Source organism: Megascapheus bottae, chromosome 29 (assembly GCF_031878675.1).
Source record: "Megascapheus bottae isolate mThoBot1 chromosome 29, mThoBot2.hap1, whole genome shotgun sequence".
In the NCBI taxonomy this organism is placed as follows: Eukaryota; Metazoa; Chordata; class Mammalia; order Rodentia; family Geomyidae; genus Megascapheus; species Megascapheus bottae.
Genome location: NC_143537.1, coordinates 4,559,397 through 4,580,297, shown reverse-complemented (window position 1 = coordinate 4,580,297; position 20,901 = coordinate 4,559,397). Strand labels below are relative to the sequence as shown.

At 36.6% G+C, this 20,901-nt stretch overlaps 1 long non-coding RNA gene across 8 annotated transcripts in view; it reads right to left on the bottom strand.

Moving 5' to 3' along the window:
- Positions 1-20,901, bottom strand: part of LOC150044548 (uncharacterized) — a 604,944-nt gene that overhangs the window by 324,233 nt on the left and 259,810 nt on the right. For 7 of the 8 annotated variants that reach the window (XR_016533087.1, XR_016533092.1, XR_016533090.1 and 4 more), the window contains one exon: positions 1,644-1,756. This is a non-coding gene — a long non-coding RNA (uncharacterized LOC150044548). Of the gene's footprint in view, positions 1-1,643; positions 1,757-5,231; positions 5,409-20,901 lie in introns of those variants that run through there. The other variant, XR_016533094.1, reaches the window with a different exon arrangement.

Sequence of the window (20,901 nt, the reverse complement as noted above, 5' to 3'; positions counted from 1 at the left end):
ACCCTATGGGATTTTTCTATAATTACTCTGAAACATTTTTAAATGTGACCCTCAGTAGGCAATCATTTCACATCACAATTCTATGATGTAAAACCAAATTAAAAGTTTAATGAGACAACGTTCGCTCTATTTATACATGATGTACTATTCTCATTTGTCTTTGATGGAGTTCTAATTTATTTTCTTAAAACTTACCATTATAATGTAAAGTGACTTTATAAAAAGACTAACAGGTCACAATATGCAGTTTGAAAAATACAGCAAAAATGGCAGAAATGGTACAATCATGTATTTATTGCAAACTGTCATTTTTCTCATTATCTGTAAGATTCTTCTGTCCTCTGCAACATCCCAAATATAGATAATCCTGAGAGAGAAGCCATATCCCAACTATGTAATACTCCCATACAAACTCTGATAGAAATCATACAACAACATCCCCCTGGATCTATTTGCAAGTTCTAATATCAGGATTGTCTAATAACACTTCAGCAATAGTAGAAATGCTTTTAAAAACATATTGTCTAATATGGCAGTCAAGGGAAACATGTGGCTGGTTGATATGTGACTAGGATACATATGCACCACGGGGATGTAAAGTTTTAAATGTAATTAATTTTTACTATAATTAATCTTGAACACAATTAATTATTTAGTGCTTAGTAGTTCCTATACTATTAGAGGGCACAGTGACAGGGATTACTGGACTGCCACAGGGCAGCAACTATCATGCTAACTGACAGGTAAACTCTCATCAATCTCCTAACACAGAATTACAAAAGAAATATCCTACTTTTCCTCTTCTCCAATATACGTCCTTGAAATACTGGCATATGTTTAGTTTAAATGGAGGTATCCAGGTTGTGTGTGTGTGTGTGTGTGTGTGTGTGTGTGTGTGTGTGTGTGTGTGTGTGTATGTGTGTGTGTGATGTGTGTAGGTCAATGGCATGGGGCAAATTTTAATTTTTTCTTTCATGTGTAGATATCAATAGAAAAGGTTAAAAGAAATAAAGTATGAGATTAAAATACATCCTATTAATCTTCAGAAATTTGAAGGAAAATCCCAAAGCAAATGAGGGCCATAGATCTAAACTGGCTTAGAAGAGATAAGAAAGAGTAAGTTGCTAAGATGGGGGACACACAAAGCATGAGGACAGTCATCATGCTGGGGAGGGGACAGCCTCGGAGGAGGATACAAAACTCATGGAAGTCGCTCAGTGTACATCGGTATGTCATCATTTTAAACATGGTGTAATTGGTTATTGAAATATACCCTTTCCTGATGTTGAAATTGAAATAAGTTTAGGCAACTACCCCAAAGTCACATTTGTTACTGAGGTGAGAATCTTGAATTCTAACTCTGCAATAATGTTATCTTCATAATCCCAACCTTATGTGAGGAACTTTGCCTTTCTTAACAAAATTAAACAAAAGACCAAAAGAAACAAGGAGTAGACCGCACTCAAACATCTGGTTTCAGTGGACAGATCTATTTACCCACTAGACTGAGACCTACATCTCATGATCCATCTGTGGACCAATATTCTTGATCGTCTATTGTTCTCCAGGCTTTGTTCTCATAGGCCCATATGATGGGTTAGAAGTTAAGTCCTTGACTCTTAGAAGGATTATGTGTCATGTACCTTTGACATCCTGCTGCAGTGGTCCAAGCTGCTCTTTTGACCTTATCCCAGTCACACTGCATTAGAAGCCAACCAGTGTGTTCAAAGTATAGCTGAAGTTCAGCAAATGTCTTCTGAGAGAAAAAAAAGAAAGCATACCGTATCAGCATTTGCCTTGGGAGTCAGGTGATACATTTTCAAATAATGTAATGGAAATTTTCTAATGAGTATAAAGCCAGAAAAGCTTAATAATAGATAAATATGAATAGTTGCTTGTCACACGTAGAGTATACCACTGTCAAGAAGCAACTGAAGTTCATGGATGAATAGTAATTAATGTTTATGGGAAACTCCACAAAATCAATTCCTTTCCTACAGTCTCCCAGGAAGAGTTTGGCTTCAACTCACTATTGATGGATGGGCTTTTTGAACTTGAAAGAATTGCACTGCGATTATTTGGGCTTTTTAAACTGAAAATGTTTCCCTGGGGATCAGCTATACAATCACCATTTTCCTGTTAGGGAAACTACTTTGATTTTGATTAATCATTGCAGAGACATAGAGCCTACAGTGAGAAAAAGGCTGTATGTGACATAAAGCTCAGGGAGTCATTGCAGGATATGAGATAAGTCTAGAAGAAAGTGGTGACTAGATGCCCTCATGACCTAGTCACACTTCTGTGCCTCAGTATCTCCAGTGATTTCAATCATTATTCTGTGTGGTAGCCTATGATCTCTCATTTGGATATCTTGGATACACAAAATATCTAAATACTGGGTAAGGGATTTCAGTGTCTGAAGGAGCTTTTGCGTAAACTGTCTTAACACTCCATCTCTCTGCCCTCAAGGTGAAGTAGGAAGAAAATTTTGTAAGCAGAAATTCTTCCCAACTGCGACTCTGCTAATGCTCTGAAGGGATTCTTGGCATTTCCCACATTCCAGGCATTTGGGGTTCAACTTTCCCTTTTGTCAGACTGAGTTTGTGTGAAAGTTATTGAGGATGGTTCTTGTTTTTGGAGCCTAGTTTGGCATTTTCTGTAGAAATCTATTATGGCATGGCCAAAGGCTCTGTACTTCAGCCTTCAATTTTTCATGAGTACAGCTAGAGTCATAATTAAAGTTAGCTGTAAAATGTCACATAAATTGGCCAAACTCTTATCTATTAGGCTTAGGTTCTTAGAAAAATGTATTTTTGGTTTATAATATGTAAGTCATTAAGAAAATGGAAAAGAATGAAAAGAGGTTGTGACTGTAACTCATTTATATTTTATAGGACAAGTGTTTCAGCACTTACATTTTATGTAACTTTTAATTAAATCATGCATACAGTTTTATACAACTATTAATAAGTCAAAGTATTTCTATGCAGAATGATTATCCCTCTTCATTTTTTTTGTGGGTCATGGTGCTTAAACTCAGCCTGGGTTCTGTTGCTGAGCTCTTCAGCTCAAGGCTACTGCCCTACCCCTGGGCCTGGGTGTTGTCCCTGAGCTCTTCAGCTCAAGGCTACCACCCTATCCTTGAGCTAAACTCCACTTCCTTTTGTGCCTGGGCTGGCTTTGAACCTTGATCCTGAGATCTCAGCCTCCCGAGTAGCTAGGATTATAGGTGTGAGCCACCTTGCTCTGGTGTCCCTTCAATGTTATAATATTAATACTCTCAAACTTTTACTAGGACAGGTTCCCTAAGATGATTTTGCATATAAACAATATTACCCTGAAGGGCCTAATTCTTTTTTTGTTTGTTTTGCTAGTCCTGGGGATTGAACTCAGGGCCCAGGTATTGTCTTTGAGTTTCTTTTGCTCAGGGTTAGCACTCGACCACTTGAGCCAAACCACCACTTCCAGCCTTTTCTGTATATGTGGTACTGAGAAATTGAACCCAGGGCTTCATGCATGCTAGGCAAGCACTCTACCACTAAGGTACATTGTCACCCCCTGCCCAAATTTTATGCTTTAAATTCTAGTCCCATTTGGCTGGTAGTCAACTCTACTTTCCATTACCAATTACAAATAATCTAAGCTTTTCTGTTTAGTTTATAGGGTACCTTATAGCCTAGCATTTATTCAGCAGGTTTTCAGGTGACACAATTAGAAACAGAATGAGAAAAATAGAAAAAAAAAGAACAGGCATAGACAGAGGAAAAATAGAATGTAGGAAATAAGTGGGTGATATTAGATGCAATTGGATCCAGAATTGTAAACTGTTTAATCAACTTGCTTATTTTCCTCATTCCCCCAACTCACAGGGGTTCGACAATAAACTGTCTTAGGTAAGTCACTGAAAGAATGACGTAAAAGCAGCTGTATGTATTAGTGACGAGAGTACTCTACTTAACATAAAAAACATACTGCTGCATTTTGGCAGTATATATTAATGTTTTGATGATATAACTCCTTGTAGATGTTTCTGACCAGTAGACGCTATTTCCTTCCTTAGTCTAAACTTCAATTATGTAGCTCTATTCTTTTTCTGTCTCTTTCTCCCTCTCTTTCTTTCTCCCTCTCTCTCTCTTTCTTCCTCTCTCTCCCTGCCTCCCTCTCCTTCTCCTCCTCCTCTCTCACATAGCTTAGAATCCTTTGTGTTAGAAAATCAGATAAATTATGAAGAAATGTATGGAGAGGGTGCGACTTACTTTCTTAATTTACATTTTTTAATTAGAGAACTGAAACATCACAACAGTTCCCACTCTTTTGGCAACAATCAGTCATGTAGGCCCACTTATACAAGAGGAAAAAAGGGAAACATGGCTTATAAGCAGCCAGCAACTGCCCAGCCTCAACTACTGTCCAGCCCCCACTACCTGCAGCACCAGCAGTCTGGAATATAAGAAAATGTTTATATACAGCTAGTAATGACTGTGTCCCCATCACTGTATCTGATCCAATTTCAGCAAGTTCATTTCTAAGATTAAAAAGCCCTGATGCTTATTGTGAATAGCACTGGTAGCTATATGAACAATTTCAGCAGCCAATTATTTTTTCTTTAGTGAAAATGAAATAAAATAAGCTGCAGAACACCAAACCCACTGACCTATTTTCTTTTCTTGTTTCTGGCACCAGTTTATTACAGTTTAGATTAATTTCTGTTTTAAAATTGTGTGGAAATACAGTCTCAGCTAGGATTGTATACGTGATATTATAGGTTTCTGTGATTTCTCTGATTGTTTTTATTGTTTAAAATATTTTATAGAATTTAAAGCTAAGTAGGAATACTGATGTTTATGCCGTTAGGTAGGAATAAGTATGTAAAGTAGGGTAATTACAAATAGAAAGACTGGATTTTTCAAAAGGATAAAAGAAAGAATTATGAATGCTTTTTATCATAGACAAAGATAAATTTTAAGACAAAAATGTTTAAATGGATTTAAAATTACATAATGTATGTGTGAAAGTACCTTAGTATTATATGTAATTTAATGTGTTTTTAAAAATAAATGCAACATAACTTAAAATTATTTTAGTGATCAATTTAAAAGAAGTGATGGTAATTAGCATACATAATAAAAATGCCTGTATTTACTGCACTCTAGCTTGTCAAGGTGAGGCTAATTAATTGCTTGTTTAATTCATTTATTTTAACATTGACGCATACTATTTACTGTACTCACAAAACATGAGGCTAAAGGGTGAGTGTTTCATCGGTGGGAGACACAAAAAGCAGGTGGCAATTACCACAATAGTGTGTCCAGTGCTAGAACCCTGGAAAATCAGGACAACTCATCAGCAGATACCACATTATGCTACTTCATTCCATTTTGGGTGAATAATGAGTCTGACCTCTCTCAAACAAGCTGCGAATAGAAAAGAACATGAACATGACTATAGAACAATGATCTGCTGTAGATAATAACTTGCCCCTAAAAACATCCACAGTAAAGTCACCTTTATTTTGGTCAGCAATCTGAATCTAGAGATTTACCTTTCCTATATGTATTACAAGGTCATTATTCTTCTAAAGTTTCTTTTAGTCACCTTTTAAATATTATGCTTTTTTGTTGGTCGTGGGGCTTGAACTCTGGGCCTGGGCACTGTCCCTGAGCTCTTCAGCTCAAGGCTACTGCCCTACCCCTGAGCCACAACCCCACTTCCAGTTTTCTAGTGATTAATTTGAGATAAGAGTCTTATAGTCTTAAGTGCCTGGGCTGGCTTTGAACCATAACCCTCAGATCTCAGCCTCCTGAGTAGCTAGGGTTACAGGCGTGAGCCACCATACCTGGCATTAAATATTAATTTTTATAACTTGCTTTCTCCATGGATGTAAAATATTTTCATTTGTCATTCATACTTACTCAATAAACAATGTCTCACATACCATATATCTGATTATTTACTGAAGTAATCAATTGTTATTTGCCAAACCTCTAATAAAATAAATAAAATATTTTGCTAGTTAGTATCAGCAGTATATAAAAATTTTGATCTCAAAAAAATGGCAACTACTCAGATTCATACTTATGTTCTAATTGCTTTTAGTATTTTGCCTTCAGTTTTGCTTGTTTGGCTACATGAAATCTCACAAATATTTTGGAATCAGATTTCATGCAACTTTGACTGTATGCCAAATGAAGTGTTTTATACTCATGTCATGGTCGATGTGGTGGATGAGGATAAAATAAGGCAAATGCTCATCAGTTGTTGTGGTCTTTCATCTTCTGGAAAAGAGATAGGAAAGAGGGAAAGCGCTGACCACAAGTCTGTCATCAAATGGCCTGAATGACTCATTGTTACGCTGTTAAAATAGCAATACATTCAGAGCCACATGGTCAGCCACTATAAAACTCCCCTACCTCTTTCCCATTTTCCTACTTCCTCTTAGAAACACAGACCTCTACCTTCATATTTGAAAATGCCAAGCTCATTCTACTCCTGAACATTTTAATTTGTTGTTCCCTTGCAAGATCCTAACTAAATTCATTGAAGAATCTATTCAAATGTACCCCCATAGAAAGCAAAGTACTACCATGCTATTCAAAATAGGCTTGTTTGCCTTTTGCCATGTTCTAAATGTTTCTGAGGTTAAATCATACCCTGAAGTAATGAACCAAATCCCCCCCCCCAAAAAATTTTAAATGTCTCTTCTATGAAGAAGAGACAGATAGACTCTCTTATATATAGAACCATATCTACGGGTTTTTTATCAAGCAATGTTTCCATTTTCCCTTCCTCCCTTCCTCTATCCCTTCTTTCTTCCTTCCCTCTTCTAGAATTAGCCTATATATGCACTGTAAAAAAAAGAAAGGGGAGGAATTATCCTTTCCTTTTAGAACCTTCTAGCTGACAATCTACTCTGAATTTTCAACTCCATTCTGGCTGTCTTCTGTGAATGTCTAATAGGATTCACACAGTAGGCAACTGATTTTAAAGCTCATATGTATCATTTAAAGAAGAAGTGTACTCCCCTGGCTGAATACTGCCAACATTTCAACATATGTACCCATTTCTACCAAGGACCAATTCATTCATATAGCTGAAATACATACTCCTTTTGTTGAACAGCATCTGTTTGAGGTGAACCAAACTTGTCTCCTTAAAGTTCACTGCTTCTGTAGGCTCTCCATTTTCCACCCAAATGATTTATTTAAAGCATTTCTGTACCTGTCTTGGCTTCGACTGCTGAGGAAAGAAATACTTTAAGCAGTTCTGTATGTTTTTCTTTAGCTTCCCTGCTAGGAACCATATCTCTTGCTTAGCCATTAGTCTAAATATTCTCTTGCACAGGCGTTTGTCTTGTAATTTAAATTTAACTTCAAAGGTAAATGAAATTATTCAAGTCCAGTAGATCCTTACTCTCTTTCCATCAGTATTATAAGTGATTTGCTTCCTAATCACCATTTAAAATAATGTATACATGCCTATTTTTATACTGCTAATATTCATCACTGCCATACGCAGCTGAATATATCTGAAAATCATTGCTGCAAACTGGATGTTTATTTACAGAAACATCTAGCTGATGATCACTTGCTGGCAAGGTTAGACATGTTTCAAGTGACTCCAAAGGAGACTTAGCCTTCTTATAAAGAGGAAGTCTGCCCACTGCACAATATACTCATTTGGTCATTTGTGTTTCTAAGAGCACTAGGAGTCCATCAAAAATAAGTTTGTCACATTTGAGGTTGAAATTTCATTTATTCACTGCAATAATATTGACTGTAACCCCCTAATTACATGTCCGAATGAAAGAAGACAGAATGTAGATACTGATCCAGCAGTGATTGTGAATGAAAATATTGCTAATTCCTCTTAGTCATTGGGGTGGATTTCTTTTTCCCATTTCTTTCAGAATCTTACTTTCCTGTTTCCATAGGCCAATGATGAAACAGAAATTGTTGTGATATTTTGGAAGGGTAATCTGGGAATAAGAACTGTGTTTCAGCATCTGATAGGCTCATTAATAACTAAATCTAGATACATGAAACAGACAAGGAGTTGGGGGCAAAGGACTGTTAGAAGTGGCAGCAAAATGTAAGAAGGGTTTATCTAGAGGCATAAGGCAGGAAGCAGGACACAATGACCATCTCTTTGAAAGCATTTTCAGTGCTTCTGAGTAATCTGTCCATTGTCACACTGTACAGGGATAGCATTTTGGTTGGCCCACAAAGGAAGAGGATCTAACTGGTCTACCACGAATGACACGTCCACTATTTTCAACACTAAACATAGACTTCTAATAGATGTTTTCATCAGAGAATATTCCAAAAGCAAAGTGGTTATTACCAGTCAATTAACTGGTCTTTAGACTAACCAACACATTATGTTATCAAAAAATTAACACTAAGCGTTCATTTTGATTAAGGTTTGCCTTATAGATTAAAAACATGGGAGTATAATCAACAAAGCTTTCAAGACTTCTGGCTAATAAATAATGTTGTAAAAATCCAAAGTAAACATGAAATTAAAAATAAATTCCAGTTGTCAGTGGCTTTTACTTATATTCAGTGACTCTGGAGGCTGACATTTGTAGGACTATGGTTCAAGGCTAGGCAGTTAGAAGAGTTCACTAGACTCCATCTTAAAAAAAAAACAACAAAACATTGAAAAAATATCCCAGGTTGGATGTAGGGCTTACATGGCAGAGCTCCAGCCTCAAAAGGTATGGCCCTAAGTTGAAACTACAGTACTTAAAAGAAAATCAAACTACTTATGAATGTACAGTACAATTTTTACTTAAACAAAAACATTATAAAAAGTTCCATATGTAGACATATTGTATTTATTCACTTGCTTGTTTCATTTTGGTTTTTGTGACAAAATAGATCTCACTATATAGCCCAGATTTATTTGAAATTCACTATGTAGTATAGATTAGTCTCAAATTTGATCTCATACTTGGATGTGTTGAACATGGGAAAATTATTTTATTGCTTTTTGTTTTCTTTTGCAAACCACAGCAATGTTTTTAAAAGAATGACCTAGAGGCTGTGTGTATCTTAAACACATGGAAACCTCGAGTCTGACTCTGTGGCCTTAGGTCTGAAGGTATGAGTCAGGTTTGGAGCTACAATTGCAATGCATTTTTAGAACATAAGTATCCCATGTGCATCTAGGGCGTGTGCTTGACACACCACAGTATTTGAGACGCTGACTGAGTCCAATAATTAGTCCACAGATTGAGCAAGCTGCACCCAGGGAATGCAAACATTGTTAAAAAAGCATTTACCTAGACATGCTTAGTGTTAAGAAAATTATTTCTTCCTGGAAAATTCTATTATCTGTCAGTCTTCCATAACACATCCCTTTAAAAAATTGTGCTTTTTCACACTTTGTAAAGAAGAACAGAGTCTCTCTGATAATAAATTTTACAACATTGCATTGCCCTTAGGTATAAATCATCCAGGCAATGAACAAAGGGACAATGCCAGAGTTCAGAGTTGTTAAGAAAAAGACCCAAGAGAACAAGCAACGTCAATAAGTCAGTGAGAAATGATAAGGTTTTACTATTTCACAAAATTATAGCAAGGCCTCCTCTCCTAAGAGGAAGAGACATGTGTCTCACTGTATTGTCTCCTAAATTTCTTTCTTCAGTACTCTAGGCATTTTGAATTTCTCAGTATAAGTTTAATTCCCTGAGAACTCTGCAGGAAAAAAATCTTTAATGAGAAATAATCCTGAACATTCAATATGATTGAGATGCTTTAAAGAGTTGAGTTTTTAAATCCTTACCATTATTTCTATTAAGCACAGGCACATACACTCACAACAGTTCACTAATAAGGCTGACAATATAGCTAAGTGGTAGAGCAAATGCCTAGAATGTACACCCCTAAATTGGACCCCTAGCGTGGCAAAAAAAAGGAAAAGGAAAAGGAAAAGAAAGGAAAGAAAAAGCAAAGGAAGACAGAGAAACAGGGAGATGAGAACTTATACAAAGGTAGAAACTTGAGAGATGCAGAGAGCTAGAGAGAGAGAGAGAGCGAGAGAGCGAGAGAGCGAGAGAGCGAGAGAGCGAGAGAGCGAGAGAGCGAGCGAGAGAGAGAGCGAGAGAGAGAGAGAGAGAGAGAGAGAGAGAGAGAGAGAGAGAGAGAGAGAGAGAGGCTTCAATGTTGACAATGACTTTCAAATCTGAATCCCCATCATTATTAGATTATGATTTCATTTCTTTGCCATGTGTTGGTATTTGTATTTTTTCCACAAATGTCCTTCATTTGTTTGTTAGCGTGAACAAATCTGAATAGCATCTCACACTTGTCTCAAGTGACTTCATGCCTAAATAAATGCCACATAAACAAGAGAAAAGCTTTTTAAAACTATCAAGAAAGAATTTCTTGAAGTTACATAGACTTTTCTGCCCAAGCTGGCTCTGAACCACAATCCTCAAATTTCAGCCTCCTCAGTAGCTAGGATTATAAGTGTGAGCTATTGGCATTTAGCTCAAGGAAGGATTTCTTTAAAATCTCCAAACTACTTCTAGAACCCCAAAGCAGTCACTCACATCTCATCAGCCTCATTAAATAGGATGGTGAAGTATCTATTTCAATGTATCTCTCTTTATAAATGAGGAAACGGAACCTTTTGAGGCAATTCAGTAACAATCCCAGACAAACAACACTGCAGGTCTAGATGAAAGGAAAGTATCTGAGCCATCACATAGAATAGTTTTGAAATGGAACTCGCTGCTCAGTAGTCTGCTATTATTCTGATTCATATTCAACAGTGGATGACTTAAACTTCAGAATTTTTCGAAAATATAATTGCTGTTTCAGCAATTTAGTTACCTAATTATTTGCTTGTATTCATTTTCAAGACAGGATTCTATGCTAAAAACACACCTTGTGAATATCAAATCAGGTTGCCATAGTAACAGGGTCTGTTCTCAACCAACTGCACCCTTAGCTAACTTATTTGATAATCATGGCTTTCTTACTAAAGCTGAGTGTTATTAAAGATTATTATGGAATTTTATGTGTATTATATTTCATTTTTGTCAAATATTAATTTCATAGGCTCTTACATTATCCTCCAAATACTGTTCATTAGGAAAATGTTAAAATACCTAAATTTGGTTTTGCTGAATGAGCCATTTTGTGTTTAAATCTGTTTGTCTAGGCAATGTGAAGAAAATGTCTAAGAAGAATTTAAATAAATTTTGAGAAATTGGGGAGAATGATCCTTCTCAACACAATAAATGACATGAGCAGGTGTTCACCTGTGGGTGTGTTCTTAGTAGTGTCTGGAGAATGAAAAGGCCAACAGGGACTCAGCAATGCTGAGTGACCTCTGCCTGGCATTCACCTTACAGATTTTGGAAAATCGAGCCTTTTAAGGACCAGTCAAAAAATTCTAAAAACTATATTTTGTCAGGTTCCTTGAAGGGAAATGTTACAATTTTCCTTCTTGAACAAAAGCCATATTGCCTGGATTAACACAGAAACCATGTTCAAACGTCTTTCAGGAGTCTGTATTTAATACCACAAGAAAGCTATGAAAATACATTTCCATCCTGCATTAAACATAAGATTTCACTCAACATATTTTCAAGCATTTTTGTTATTTTACTTTTGAAATTACTTAGTGCTGAGAAATTCATTTCACTTACGGTTGGCTGAATTTTTAAGCAATTATTTAACAAGCCTAGAAAATCTTTTACTGTGAGAAATTGAACCTGCAAATTGCTTTCAAAGTGTACTGAGAAATTTATAAATATTAACCATGGCAGCTAACAAGGTTGACACAATAATATGTTTATTTAAACATCTAGTCATTTTTATTTTATTTCTTAAATATCAAGTCAGTGACTTTGTGTTTGTTTTTTCCAGATCTCTCATATTCCCTCAACCTTTGAAAAGTATTTAGATAACAGAGCTCTCTGTTTAGTGACTTAAGATGAAAGCTATCCAGTGCCTGGTTAGATATTGTATTTTAGTACCTACTTGATGGCAACAATAAACAAATATTTATTGACCAATTCCTTAAGTTATTTTTAGAGCTATCTCAAATGTGTCACAAAGGTGCAAATGGAATGTAAGATTTTTTTTGGTAGCACTGGGGTTTGAACTCAGGGTCTTGCATTTAATAAGACAGGTGCTCTCGGAGTTATGTCTTCAGTCCTTTTCTGCACTAGTTACTTTGCACATAGGGTCTTACTTCCACTGTTATAATTTCTGAGAAGACAGACACACAACCCCACCCAGTGAAATGGCATTTCCTTGTCTTTTTCTCACTGGGCTGGCCTGGACACTTGATCCTCCCAGACTCAGCCTCCTACATAGCTAAGGAGGTTGGCCCATGCCACTGCACTGAGTTTGTTTAGGAGGGGTCTTGCCTATATGTCTAAGCTGTCCCTGAACCATGATCCTCGTTATCCTAGCCTACCAAGAAGCTAGGAATTCCAGTGTGGACTACAAGTACAGAATTACAATTCACTGTTTTCCTTAAGCAATTGAAGAATAAAATGCTACTGTGATGCCCAACCATGACTGACTCCTTGGACAGTATTAACTACAAGGTAGGGTGTACTCACATGTAACCTCAATTCAATGTGAATATCAGAAAATTATTATGAATATTTTAAAACCTAATCAATCCTCAGTTACATTCAAGTGCTGCCAGTGTCCCAATAATGTCATGGTATCACTAATGACTGATACAGTGGCTGCTAAAAGGCACAATATTAAAATTTATTGTGCCTTGTCTTAGGAAGAAAAATGAAAAAGAGGCAGAGACAGACAGACAGAGAGGATAGCAAGAGGGGGAAGGTAGGAAGGTGAAGAAGGAAAGTGACAGTGAAGGAAGGGACATGGAAGACAGGGAAGGAGAAGGGGTGTCATTTCCTAGAAAAGTCTGGTGCATATGCATTCTGATACTAATTACAAGCAAAACAGGCAAAGGTATGTGGTCCTCCTGAGCTCTTCTTGTGCCCAGCTTGCATATTACTGATGCTTGTGCCATATGGAATATCATATAGCTCAGGCAATGTTACACGATACTCAAATCCAACGTTTTTTCCCAGTCTTGTATATTTATCTCTGTGTGTGTAACTCAAAGAACATGGCATTTGGAGGAAAATGGGTTCTGGCCTCAGAAAGAATTTAACTCAGTGACAATTGTGCCACTAGGTTTGGTCTGGCCCTTACATTAGGAACAGCCTCTTCTAAATCCTCCGCCTAAGACTAGAGCTGGGGAATGCCACCATTTCCCAGAATTTCACAGCTGGCTCTGTCAGTTCCACTGTATGTCAGTGGCTGGCAAAAATAAGTTTCGTGCTTTTCTTGTCTGCAGTTGTTCTGCTCCATCTGTCTTCAGAACAGCTCTCCTGAGGCTCTGAAACTATCCATTTTCTGTATATTTTCACTCCAAAGATCACTGGCAGAGTGGCTCTTCACATCAGTGGGCTGGCTATGGTCCAGACTTCCAACAACTAATCTTTCTGTGTCTTCAAGGACTAGAAACTCCTGTCTGTGATAGAAATGAGGCTGCTCCAAGGAGCCAGCTCCAATTCAAGGCCCACAAGGCTTCAGGTAGCATGGCTCCACATTCCAGACCTGGGGAGAGCCCTTCCTGAAACTCACCCCTTCCATTTCCTTCACAGGTCATTACAGAGTCTCCGTCACCTTTAATAAGATTCCTGCATAAAACATAAATGTCTCTGGACTGACGTTTAAAACCCTTTAAAAGTTGACTTTCACTGATAATTTACACTGTATCTTTAGTCTCAATCCACTTGGTTCAAGGCAAGAGGGTACTTCAGTTCCTGTCTCTGCCTTGGAACTGTGTTCACCTCCTGATTGCCAGTTTGACACGGTGACCAAGGTGGTTCTTTGTATGAAATCCCTCCACAGAAAGCTTCTAATCACTTCTTCTGTTACTTGAGGAAAGAAAAATAAATTGATAGAGCCCTTTTTTTTTTTTTTTGGCTCACAGGGCCCTCCTCCTTATTCTCTACTCTCTCCCATTCTTTCCAACCTATTTCATAAAGCCTGACAAGTACATGTCCATTTCTGGATCTGTTTTTTTACTCTCCTTTCTGACTGGATCCTTCATTTCCTTCTTATAACCCTTGGCATCTAATGCAGGCACCCTTGCACCTCCTCCCTGTCACGCTCCGATGTGGTTGCATGCACAACTGCATTTTGCAGTCCTTTTGTTCCTCATAAACTGGGAACTCCTTCTTATACAATATACATTTTCTTTTCTTTTTTTCCCACACTCAATAACTTTGTATTTAAAATGGAGAATTTTGATACTAGAGACAGTGTCTTACTTATTTCTATACTTCTGTCTCTACCATGCACCATTCTGCATGACATATAATATGATCTGGATGTAATTTTGTAGAATAATTAAGCCAGTGAATGTCAAATGTCATCACCTGCTGTGCATTTCTGTTGGCTTTCTACCTTCAGTGCATTATTCTCTTGCTCCTTTTCACATTTTTAGTCTGACCTTTCCTTCCAGCTGAGATCAAATCCCGTATTAGTATTATTTGTAAAAACGGCTCGTGGTGAATACTTCTTCCTTCTGGCTCTTACGTGATAGTTTTGGATAGCAAATATATTGATCAATTTATGAAACACATATTTTCATAGAAAAAAGTCTACCTTTGGTTAAGGTAAGTACATTATTTGACTTTAGTATCCTCAATTTCTTCGTCTTTAAAGCAGATGATAATTTATTGAATCTGGAAAAGTGAACATTACTTTCACCTGCATTTGTGATATCTTTTCCAATTAGTGCTTAGGATATACTTAATCACCATATATTCTGTTTCTGAACTGATAAAAATTTGTTTCCTCTCAAATATAAATAAGTTTGATCCATTAAGTCTCAATAAGTTTAAACATCAAACATCCTGGATTTAAAATAATCTGGCATTAAATATTCAGAGTCATTATTTGAGAGGAAATTGACCCAAAGTACCAAAGGAAAGACTTATATCAAATGTGGAATTTCAAAGCCTACGGGAAGGGAAGATAGTGGAGAAGGTAAAGAAACCAGGTCAATCTCAAATGTTTTGATTATTGGAGGCAACGTGCAGACAAAATCAGTTACCATAGAATGAAAACCAGAAGACAGGCAGAAGTATGGATAAACAAAACTCTACACCCTGTAAATAGAATAGTTGCCACCAAACACTGCCTGACAGTGACCTAGAAAATAGGCCACATATAAGGGACATTTCGGTTATTTGAGATCAACCAAGAATCTATGTCAAAAATCCAATTTGAAATTTGAAAAGAAGAATGGGAAAAAGAAGTGTGTGTGTGGAGGGAGGTGGTGAGGTCTAGTGCACTAGCTACATGGCTCCCCTGCAAAGAACCCTCAAAAACACATATCGCGTACATGCAGAACAAAGGATTTGTCCATATAAGAGAACTTCGTTACTAATGCAGCCAGCTAGACAAAGGTACTTTCTAAGCTAACTTTTACTAAACAGTAACACAGGTCTTGCTGTGACCTCTCAGATTAAGAACAAGGTTCATTTGTCAGTCCAGTAAGTTGCTAAGGGCAGTGGTGCAAAACGTGAGTGCAGAGCTGTGTAAACCTGGGTTGAACTATAGCACGGGGTTTTGCACAACTGATCAAAGCTGGCTTCTGGTAAAACTTCATAATTCCATGTAGGTATCTGTGGATAAAAGTGAGATGGTCTAAAAAAATGTACCTTGGTCAGGCCTGCAGATACATCTCTATTCATTTCTAAAATACAAAGAAGACGCAATGCCTATTGTTTTTGCCTCTCGTTTGACTTGACTTAGGTTTTGAATATGTCATCATTCTTCCTTTACTGTGGATGACACTGAAAGTGTCTGATGTTTTAACAGCCATATTTTTCTTCTTAAAGTAAAAAGCAAATTGTATAAGATGCTGAAAGAAGACCAGACCCACTTCAGAAGAACCAGAAGAGACAATTTTACATTGGGCCCCATCCCTTTATATTATAGAAAGGAAAGGAATTATAAATTTAATTCAAATAGGAATCTTATAAAATCTAGCTCCTTCAGAAGAATTTTCTATTAATCACTTGTGCTAGAAGATGGCCTATTTGAAGATTAATAGACTATGGAGAAAATGTGCCAGGGATCCCGGGAACCTTAGGACATTTATAATTGCACCCATTCTTCTCAATCTAGAGCCAGATGATGTGTGTAAAGGTGACACCCACGGAGCCATGGTCAAGATGAGATGAGTAACTCAGTATATGAGTTGAGCTTTGCGGTGCATCTCTTCCACTGTATATTTCTTAATTTGAGGAAGGACATTAATAATATAGCCATCTGCTTCTTTTAAAAGCACTAATGATTTCCAGATAAGCTAAACAGCAATATATTTATGTTCATAAGAATAATAATGAGAACATATACTTTCACAAATGAATCATAGGAACTATCCAGAAGAGGATGCTGCCCATAATTCTTGCCCTTGAAATTTTAATTGCAATGCTTCTATCCAAATATCCATACGTTTAGTAAGCATTGGCATTTATAAGTTAATTATTATGGTCCTCTAAACTGTCAAGATGGAAATCTGAAATAGAGTCAGGAAAGGTTTATCCACGAGCCAAATCTAGCTTGTTAGAGTTTTGGTTTAACAAACAATTGAATCTCATTAGAAGAAAGACACATTCTTGTACTTTATGTAACTTCTTTTGTGCTATCAGGACAGGAAATGCCATCTTAGAGCCTAGAATACATGTCATTTTGCCTTACAGAACGCATTGTTCCTTCTTAGATGAGACTATAGTGCTTCAATTCAACATTTTTAATCATCAATAAAGCCTATGGATCTTACTTCTGACATAAATCAACTAATCTTGATTTCACTTTTTTTATTTATCAGCTCCACTACTACTCTAATTTAGTTACTGGATATTTGTATGTACATTAGTGCAAGGTTTTCTTATCCAGTGTCCTACAGTCTCATTATAATCAATTCTATTCCAGTATTCATGGCATGAATAGGTACAGATATACAATGCCCACCCCTCTTTCTAGGAGTTCAAGAAGGCTGGCTAATGTCATTAGTATCTTCATAGTCTGAAATTTAAGTTAGCTTTAATCAAAGTTCCATGTGAATTCAGGGCACTCTATAGTCCACCTGTGCATATCACAGACAGAGATATTTATACATTATGTGTGGTCATAACAAATATTTTTGATAGAAATATTATCCAGACTTTAAGGTAGCTGCAATGGGATGAGAAAGTTACTACATAAATAATCTTAGTAAATGATAGTTCAATAGGATTGTCTGCTAGTGACTCAGTAAATTAGTTTGTGGCATGTATGGCTGATATGATAAATTCTGTCGAAGATGATTGCATACATTTTATATTCTATGGTTATCATGTGCCTAGAACAGACCTCATATACATTGTCATTCAGGACACACTGGGTATGACAGGGTGTGAGCAAATAGAACCTTCCTTCTACAGAGGAACAAGATATCAAGGTGTACCCTACAGGTCATGCAATCATTCATTTACATAACGTTTTAAAATAGTCATTTATTAAGTGGATTTACAGCAATTAGTTTAGATGCTATGGACTATCTAATCTACCACCACTATTTAGCTTTGGAAGAACAGCAGCAAAACAATTATCAATAACATCCAAACTAAGGTTGTGATTGTTTTCCAATAAAACTATATTTACCCATAGATAAGAAGTCAGATCCGACCTTCAGGTTATATTTTACTAAATTATATTTTAACAGTGTGTGAATGGCTATTCTACTTATTTACAAGTCAGATCCTTCTCTGTAGATATCAGTTTATGATATTTGTATGTACCCTAAGGACATTCTACCATGTTATCTATCTAGTTCATTAGCTCATTTTAAATTAAAAATAATTAATGTGTTTAGCTCTCTAAATTGTTTATATGTTCTGTATAGTGATCACTTATCAGCTAACTAGTTTGCAAATACATATCCTCATTCTGTAGATCATCGTTTATTCCTTTAGATAATTTCCTTTGCTGTGCAAAAGATTCTTAGTATGTTTTTGTTACCTATGACCCTGAGATGCTATCTAAAAAGTCATTGGTAACATCACTATTTTAAACAATGCTGTTGTGTTTTCTCACATCGTTTGATGATCTCAGGATTTGCATTTAAGCCTTTGATCCATTTTGGTTGACTTTTGTGTGGGTAAGAGGTGGGATCTGGCTGCATTATTCTTCATGTGTGTATAAGTGATCTTAGCATCATTTGGTGTAAGACTGTCTTTCCCTTACATTCTTTTTTTTTAATTAATTTTATCATCCAGGTGAAGTAAGGGGGGTTTATAGCTTCATACATAAGGCAATGAGTATATTTCTTGTTGAACATTGTTACCTCCTCCTTCGTATTTCTCCCACATTACTTCTCAGCCTCCCTCCAAGTTGTAAAGCTCATTTCCAGCATATTTTGGATATGGTTGTTGCACTGCCTTGCCATTTGTCCTTTGTCTTGTCATTTTCTTGTTCTCTTTCCCTTCCCCAATTCAGATAAACATATATATAAGATCCAGGGACTAAAATCAAATACAGTAACAACCAGGGATAAAACAAATGAAATAAATGAAGTAACTTCACACAGTACCTCAAAACAGCAAAACCTCTCGTTTCCATATATTGGGGTTCATTTTGCTTAGCCTCATCTTACATGGTCATGTATACATAGCTATTGAGCTATCCTCTTCTAGGACTATTCTAGACATATACTAATTATTACAAATGAGCGAAAACATGGAGTCTGGCTTATTTCACTTACTATAATTTTTTTCCAAGTCTTTCGATTTCCTTATGAATGGGGCTATGTTGTTCTTTCTGATGGAAAAATTGAATTCCACTGTGCACGTACGCCACATTTTCTTGATCTATTATTCTACTCAGGGGCATTTGGGTTGGTTCCATACCTTAGCTATGGTAAATAATGCAGTAATGAGCATAGTTGTGCTGATAGTGTGGCCTTGTTTGTGGTCATTTGGGTAAATGCCCACGAGTGGGATTGCTGAATCATAGGGAATTTCTATGTTTAGTCTTTTGAGGAAACTCCATACTGCTTTCCAGAGTAGCTGAATACTGTTGGTGGCAGTAAACTTGTTCAATCACTATATGTTCTTATAACTATAAGAACTCAGTCTGCTGTATGAAAGTGGATTAATTTCCACTAATCTATGTGTCCACTTTTTGCTAGTATCATGATGTTTCATTACTACAGCTTTTAGTATGAAATCCAGTTGTGATACCACCAGATTTAGCCACTTCCTTCTCCTCTTCTTCCTGTTTTCATCTTCTTCTCCTTCTTTTCCTTTTCCCAGGATCGCTATGGCTGTTCTGAGTTTTTATTCTTCTGTATGAATTTAAAGATTGCTTTCTATTTAGTTGAAAAATGATTTAAAAAAACAGCACTCTAGTTAGAGATTCTTGTAAGTAGCATGGTCATTTTAACCATATTAATTATTCTAATGCACACACATAGGGTATATTTTCATTTTTATGTCCTCCAGAGATCTTGTCATCAGTGTTTTATAATTTGCATCTTCATTTTCTTGGGTTAATTTAATCCTGATTATTTTAATTTTATGGCTATTATGAATGGGATCATTTTGATGCCTTTTCAGTAAATTCATTATAAATGTTTAAAATGTTAAGTCTTTTGTGTACTGATTTGGCATCCTGCTACTGCACTGAATTCATTAATCTATTCCAAGAGTTTTTTGATGAAGTATTTAGGTTTTTCTATGTATAAAACCTTGTCATTTTCAAACAAGAATAATTCAATTCATTCTTCCCTATCTGTATGCACAAGTTTCTCCTTTTTTTGCCTAAGTACTCTAGATAACACTTTGGTGCAATGTTAGTAAATGTGATAGAAAGTCTTGTGCATGAGTTCAGAAGAAATAGATGAGTTTTTTTCTCAGCTCAGTATGGTATTAGCAATGAGTTTTTCATAGGCAGTATTTGGTAGTTTTTTATGTTCCAGGACTAGGTCTTGAACTCAGGGACTGGGCACTGCTCTTGGACGTTCCTGTTCAAGGCTGATGTGCTATCACTTGAGCCACACATCAACATCAGTCTTTTGGAGGTGTCATTTTCACTTTCTTGATTCTTGCTTCACCACAACGCTATCTGTGTAGCTGACATAATTTCCATTCTGAGTTTCTCAAGTAGCTTTCCCAGGGGCATATTTTTTATGGGATACCAGTCTGATGGCTGCTTGGGCTTTGTTTATACAGATGCAGGAAAGTACAGCTTCTGTGCCTTCTTCATCTTTTATTGATATTAGCAGTACAGGTATGCCTCAGTCATCTAGACCAAAGCAGTTCATGAAGGAGCATGACATGGAAGCTTCCACGAGTATGTGTCCTCACCTCCATAAAGCCAAGACCTGACAGAACTGGTAGCACTGTGTCATTGAAAGAAATTCACCTCAAACACTGAGCTGTATCCATTGTTATCTTTGAAAGAAGTTTCTAACCACCCTCTCCTGAATGGTATGCACAAAGACACCTGTGTAACAGATGCCGAATCACTCACACAAATGCTGATGATACTTTTCAGACACCTCAGACTGGGTAATTCTGACTACCATTTGTTCCAGTCCAAGGACTTTAAGGCCAGAAGCAAATGCCTTTTCAATTTCTTCTGATTAATATCCCTCCACAGAATATCTGCCATTTCTAGAGGCTCCTCATGCTATTCTCCAAGGCAAACCTACCCTGAACTGATTTGGAAAGCAAATGGGTTGTGTTAAATAAGCACTATTAGATTTTTAAAGTACTTAGAATTTGTTGGTCCTCACTGCTGGACATTAAATATTAGATTTCTGAAGCAGATTCATCAAATAAAAATTTCCCTC